A 6,207-nucleotide genomic window follows, 5' to 3' on the forward strand; every position below is an offset into this window, starting at 1 on the left:
ATTTACTTTTGAGGAGACCCTCGCCTTAAAGTAAATCTATTCTTGAGTAACAATTTCCGGATTGTTTCGGCTCGTATGTAAGAAGGTCATGATACTATTACTTTCACAAAGTAATATTTTTAAACAATAAGACATGTGCGATAAACTCCCACTGAACTATACTTCCATTCTATCTTCATAGACTATAGTTCATCTACACTCTCACTCTATAGTTCTATTACTTTCACAAAGTAACATTTCAACTATAAGAGATGTTTGTGACGATTCAATCTACTCCCACTCTATCTCTCAGAAATACATCTATATTCTTGAGAGATAGCTTTGTGAGTCACAAACATATATATTTAACGGAGTATTAGGAGTTACCAAGACTATGTATTAGCTTTCAAAAGGCCATCCTAACATGGCAGCTTGATAATATGCGAGTCTTATCCATGTCATCTGTTTAATAGACTCTCTATTCTAGGTATCTCATGGTTGACCATCCGTTTAGAATAATGTGTCCATATGGTATCGTAAATTCCCTACTTGACGAGTTCAAAAACTCATTACAACTTTAATTGATCTTACATAAGTAAGTTGTTACTTTTAGTAATAATTACATAAGGAGAATCAAATTCATAGCTTATGGACATATAATGATCCCATCATTATAATCGTCTATTTGATCAATTTAAGTTGTCTATCTAAGGTTTCTCTATGCAAGTAATTAATGATGATGTTTTTAGAACAAGTAATTATAATAAAACAAGTGACTTGGGTTGCAAACCAAGTCACCAATATCCAAAATACAACCTGTGTTTAAAGGATACAAGCCAATTTCCAAGTCACACAAGGAAATCAAAATAGTTCTAAAAACTTGAAATACATCATAAAATTAAAGACAAAGCAAATAAAAGCCAAGCCTTTATTGATCCATCACCACGGTCGGCTACTCTAGCTTCCCACATGATCCTCTAGGCTTGCTTCCCCTTGCCTTTGTCCTTGGTAGGAGGCCCTATTTACAATAAAAAAGGGTAATCATCACAACTTGTATCAATATACCAAAGTTGAGATTGAAACATAAAAGATAGGGATAGTTATATACCTACTGGAATAACTGATACCGTCGTGGAGTATCAAAGATATTTATAATCCAAACTACTACTATAGCTAGTGGCAGTCATGGTCGAACCACAGAGAGGCGATGCAATTAATAGTTGTCTAATCTTAATCTAAAGTAACAGTTGTAAGGGGGTTTGATTTGAATAGTTCTATAACTAAAGGCAATCAAATTAAAACAAAGAATCAAATATTAAAAGGATGCTAAGAGGGTCGGTTCACTGTAGTTTCGACGGCAGTATCCTAAGTAAGTCTGAAATAATCACGTAAGACGGAAAAATAAGAAGTCCTTTCGGTCCATTCTTAACAGGTAGCATCTCTCGATCTAGCTACGGGTCCCTAATATCACTAATACTGACTCTCGCCCTGAAAAGTGACTTAAAAGCCTAAATTAACTTATCTCTCGATCTTATTAATTTAGTCGTCTTAATTAAGTAGTCTATTTCCCTCCCCTATCATTCAATCTATCAGGTCGGTCAATTCCTAAGCATTCAATTAGTCGCGTGCACTCGATTCATCAAATATAGCAATTAAATTAATTAAGACGGAGTTGATCTCACGTGAGCCGGTCGATCGACCAGGTACGGCAGTCGATCGACCATGATGCGACTCAGGTCTACGAAATCTATGCCGCCTACACTACAGGTCCCCTACATCTTAGCAAGAAGGGTTTAGCTACTCATACTGGGAATAATAACAGCAATAAAATTAACAGATAAAGCAATCGAATTCATAATTAAATTAACTAAATAAATAACTAACATGAAACGATAATTTGGCTTTGGGAAATCTAAACTAGCAATTCTAAACTACGGAAGAATTATAGCAACGAAATTGAACAAAGGAACAGAGAATACCGTAAAGAAGAATTGAAGAGAAAAGATCAAACCCAATGCAAAAGAAAACTTTATTGATGGAAAATTAATCTAAACTAATGAAATAATCAAAAGTTCAACTTCTCTGTGTATTGAACCCCTAATTAATTCGATCCCTAAAATTCTACCTCCTTCTTCTGAAACCTCAGGTTACGTTATATAGATAGTCTTACGTAACTATTATTCCTAAAACCTAATTACATTGGGCTTTCTCGTTTTCCAAATTTAATTTGCGCGTCAGAGTCGTGGGGTGGTCGATCGACCACTCAGACCAGTCGATCGACCAAGGGTGCTGTACAGTAATGCATTCTGACGAATTCTACAGCGCGCATCGATCTTAAAACAGCTGCCATTTCTTCGTTATTTGGTCAAATCAGGTGTTCTACGCGGCGTTGGAAAGCTAAGAGGATAAGCTTTCACCTCCAAGTGGAATCACTCGATTATATGCTCTAGAACTCGACATATAGCCATTTTAAGCAGCCTGCAGTAAACTTTTCAGCATTCTGACAGTCTATAGACCATGTAGGTCAGTCTATAAACCAAGTCAGCTGGTAATCCGCTTCTGAAACTCTCGCAAATATATCTTTCAGGCCTTGATACGCGCACCAAGTTTGCTTCCTGAGTCTTTAATTCACGTCAGGTCTTATGCCTAATGCGGGGACGGATTCAGCTCGATTTCCGCTGAATTCTTCATATTTCTGCAATGTTACACAAAAACACAAAAGTAGACGGAAATAGGGAAAATAGTAGCATAAACTACACAAATGAGCTCTGAAATGCGTGTAAAATAAGGTGTAAAACATCATATAAATGACACGCATCAAACTTCCCCAAATCAAACCCTTGCTTGTCCTCAAGCAAGAACTAGACTAGATCCTAGGACCTAATTGGAACGATTTCAATCTCAGAGCGAAATGCAAACTGCAAAGCCTAAACCAGTTTAATGCAACAACAAACAATCAATTAGAATCATGCAAACGAGTTATGTAGTCGTTAAAAACTACTGAACCGTCAACTATAGAGACTTATCATTATGGACTCTCACGGGTCGCTCAAATCACACAATGAATACGGGTGAGTATATGTATAGATAGAAAGAAGTAATTTTGTAATGACACTCACCTAACTACGACCTATAAGAACATGCCTGCAGTCTAATATGAAAATAATCTCTACAACCGTACATATGCATTCCAACCATAAAAGACCATGACACATGCCGAGGTAAATATGGATATGTGAGGTAATGGGTAAGAAGGGGCTAAGATAAATTTCGATATGAGGAGTTAAAACCAAGCTAGTAACTACTGAAAACCAAACTATAAAATACCCAACTTCATACTCAAGATTTCAATCGAAACGGTGCTAAATAGTAAGCACAAATCTCACAATCTCCAATAATAACTGTAATTCCCCAAATGATAATAATAAAACATGGGAATAAAATCACCATCTACTCAAAACTTCAACCATGTGATTTTTTCGAATTTTCTTTCGCTACTGCAGCAAGCAGTCGATCGATCAAGTGGGACGGTCGATCGAGTGACCTCTTTTTTTTTCGAATCATTTTTTTTCCTTTTTTTTGTCTTTTCTTTTCTTTCCCTTCAATCATTTCACCAACATTCTCAATAAGAGCAAATATAACCAAAATGATAAGAACACTCCCAAAGACTAATACTACTAGCTTGACAAAGGCAGGCTGAATATAGGATGTAGTTAAAGGGACAAAAGGCTATTTTTGGCTATGTGAAGCTTATGGGCAAAATGAATAAAGGAGACCTCTTCCACATATGTCAACAAATCACAGACCGAATGGATACAGGTATTAAGCAGATTAAGTTCATATTTATCCATATTTACGTAACATGCCTTATAAGGAGTAACTACTCACATCTTAAATAAACTGGTCATGAATGTCACCAGTTATAAGCTCTAAACCTCAGAAAATGATGTAGTTTGCCATAAATCTAAGTCAAGTCTCAAGATTCAGCGAGATATTTAACGAAAACTCGTAGACTATGCATATGATTCTACTAAAAAACATGTCAATTTAGCACGGCCTAGGCATAAACAGCTGAAAATGCAACGTCATCATTGAAATACTACCGTTCCGACTCAACCTATATGCTAAAATAAACATGCATTTATGTATTTTTGAAAATTTTCAATTTTTTTGATTTTTTGTATAAATATAGGAAATGAAATAAACAATGCAAGACAAAAATGTAAACGTGAATGCAAAACAGAATGAATGCAACACAAAACCCTTCCCCAAACCAAATCACATAATGTCCCCATTGTGTAAAATCATATAATGAAAGATAAGCAAAGGAAATTGGGATTTGCGGAATTATAACTAAAATTGGCATAAAAGAAGGACTCGGAAACTCACAAGACTTTAAGCGCAGCAGGAAACCTCCCCAAACCAGCGTGAACTAGGAGGTTTCAGTAGCCAGCAGTGCTACCATAGGTACCTGAAAAGAAACGAAAGTACCACGCGTAATTCCGAGAAAGCAAAGTTGAAGCGGTAATTATGTGCAAAGAATTAAAAACAGAAGAAAAGGAACAACAGCAATACTGGTCGGTCGACCCATGGCACCTGTCGATCGACTAGTGCTCAATGAACAGAAGCTATTGTACTGCATATGGCAGTCAATCGACCAACTAGGTCAGTCGATCGACTGGCCTACCTGACGAAACAGATCTCTTCTTCGAATTAACTCAATGAATTGAGTTAATTTGGTCTAAATACCTGCAAGTGCACATAAATACGCGCCCAAAATTTGCGCTAAACCCAATTGTAAAGTCTAAAGACGGAAAAAAACTAAACTAAACAAGAAACACACTCCGGGTTGCCTCCCTGCTAGCGCTGGTTTCAGTCAGGTCCCGCTCGACCTCTTTTTCAGCCAACTACTCTAATTGAACCCAATCAAAGCAGCTCAAACCTCGCAGCAACCTGTCAAATAGCTGCGCATGTGCCACACAAAACTGTAAGTAGCACCATAATATAGTAATAGCATAGGAAATTGAAATGCAAAATCGTCTAAGCCTAACTAATTTCCTATGACAGCTCCCAAAATCATTCACAAAATAATTCTGCCCTCCAGCTAAGGGCGGAATATAAAAGCTCAAATTATCAGTAGGTGGAGAACAAGAGAGCTCAACAACATTCAACCCAAAAACAATGCGAGTAGAATTTAAATGCTCAGACGGGTAAGGACTGTGAGGTGAAGGAGTCTGGTCAGCTAAAGGTGAAGGTGGATAATCGTCCCAAATGCTTGGGGATGTAAAGTCAAATGGGTCAATGGGGTCTTCTAAAATAGGCTCATCATCTATATCAGCATAAGTATCCCATTTGACCCCAAGACTGTCTAAATCTACCTCCTCACTCTCCGCATCGCTAGACTCGTCAAGATGGAGATTCTCAAAGAGAGACTCCAAATCATCCTCACTATCTGTGTAAGAATCATGAAGGGGTTGTTGACTATCCTCATAAAAAGGATTGTCAACCACGCTTGTGGCCTCCTCTATGTCTCCTTCAGCATTTCCTAGATTGGTTTCTAAGGTCTCACCTACCCCCTCATTCAAGTTAACATGAAGAGAAAAGTCAGGTTTACGAGTTTTAGCAGCAAACCAATCAAAAAATTCTAATACCTCATTCACGGGGACTCCTTCGAAATCCCACTTACCAATAGATTCTAGGTATGCTCGCGTAGGGTCATTCATACCCCGGAAGATAGTCCAGCATATTTGGAGTTCAGAAAATGCATCTCGTTTAGGCTCGAACCACTCCGAAAGTCTGGCTAAATAAGCACCGAAAATTCCGCTCTCTTCCTACGGAAATCTCAGAAGGAACGACATGAGAACGGTCTCAAGGAACCGAAGCTCCTTGAGACAAGAAATAAACTAAATAAAAACAAACAAAACTACGCTGCCTCCCCGGCAACGACGCCAAAATTTGATACCGTCGTGGAGTATCAAAGATAAATTTATAATCCAAATTACTACTATAGCTAGTGGCAGTCAGGGTCGAACCACAGAGAGGCGATGCAATTAATAGTTGTCTAATCTTAATCTAAAGTAACAGTTGTAAGGGGGTTTGATTTGAATAGTTCTATAACTAAAGGTAATCAAATTAAAACTAAGAATCAAATATTAAAAGGATGCTAAGAGGGTCGGTTCACTGTAGTTTCGACGTCAGTATCCTAAGTAAGTCTGAGATAATCACGTA

The sequence above is a fragment of the Silene latifolia genome, unplaced genomic scaffold (assembly GCF_048544455.1).
Source record: "Silene latifolia isolate original U9 population unplaced genomic scaffold, ASM4854445v1 scaffold_57, whole genome shotgun sequence".
Lineage (NCBI taxonomy): Eukaryota > Viridiplantae > Streptophyta > Magnoliopsida > Caryophyllales > Caryophyllaceae > Silene > Silene latifolia.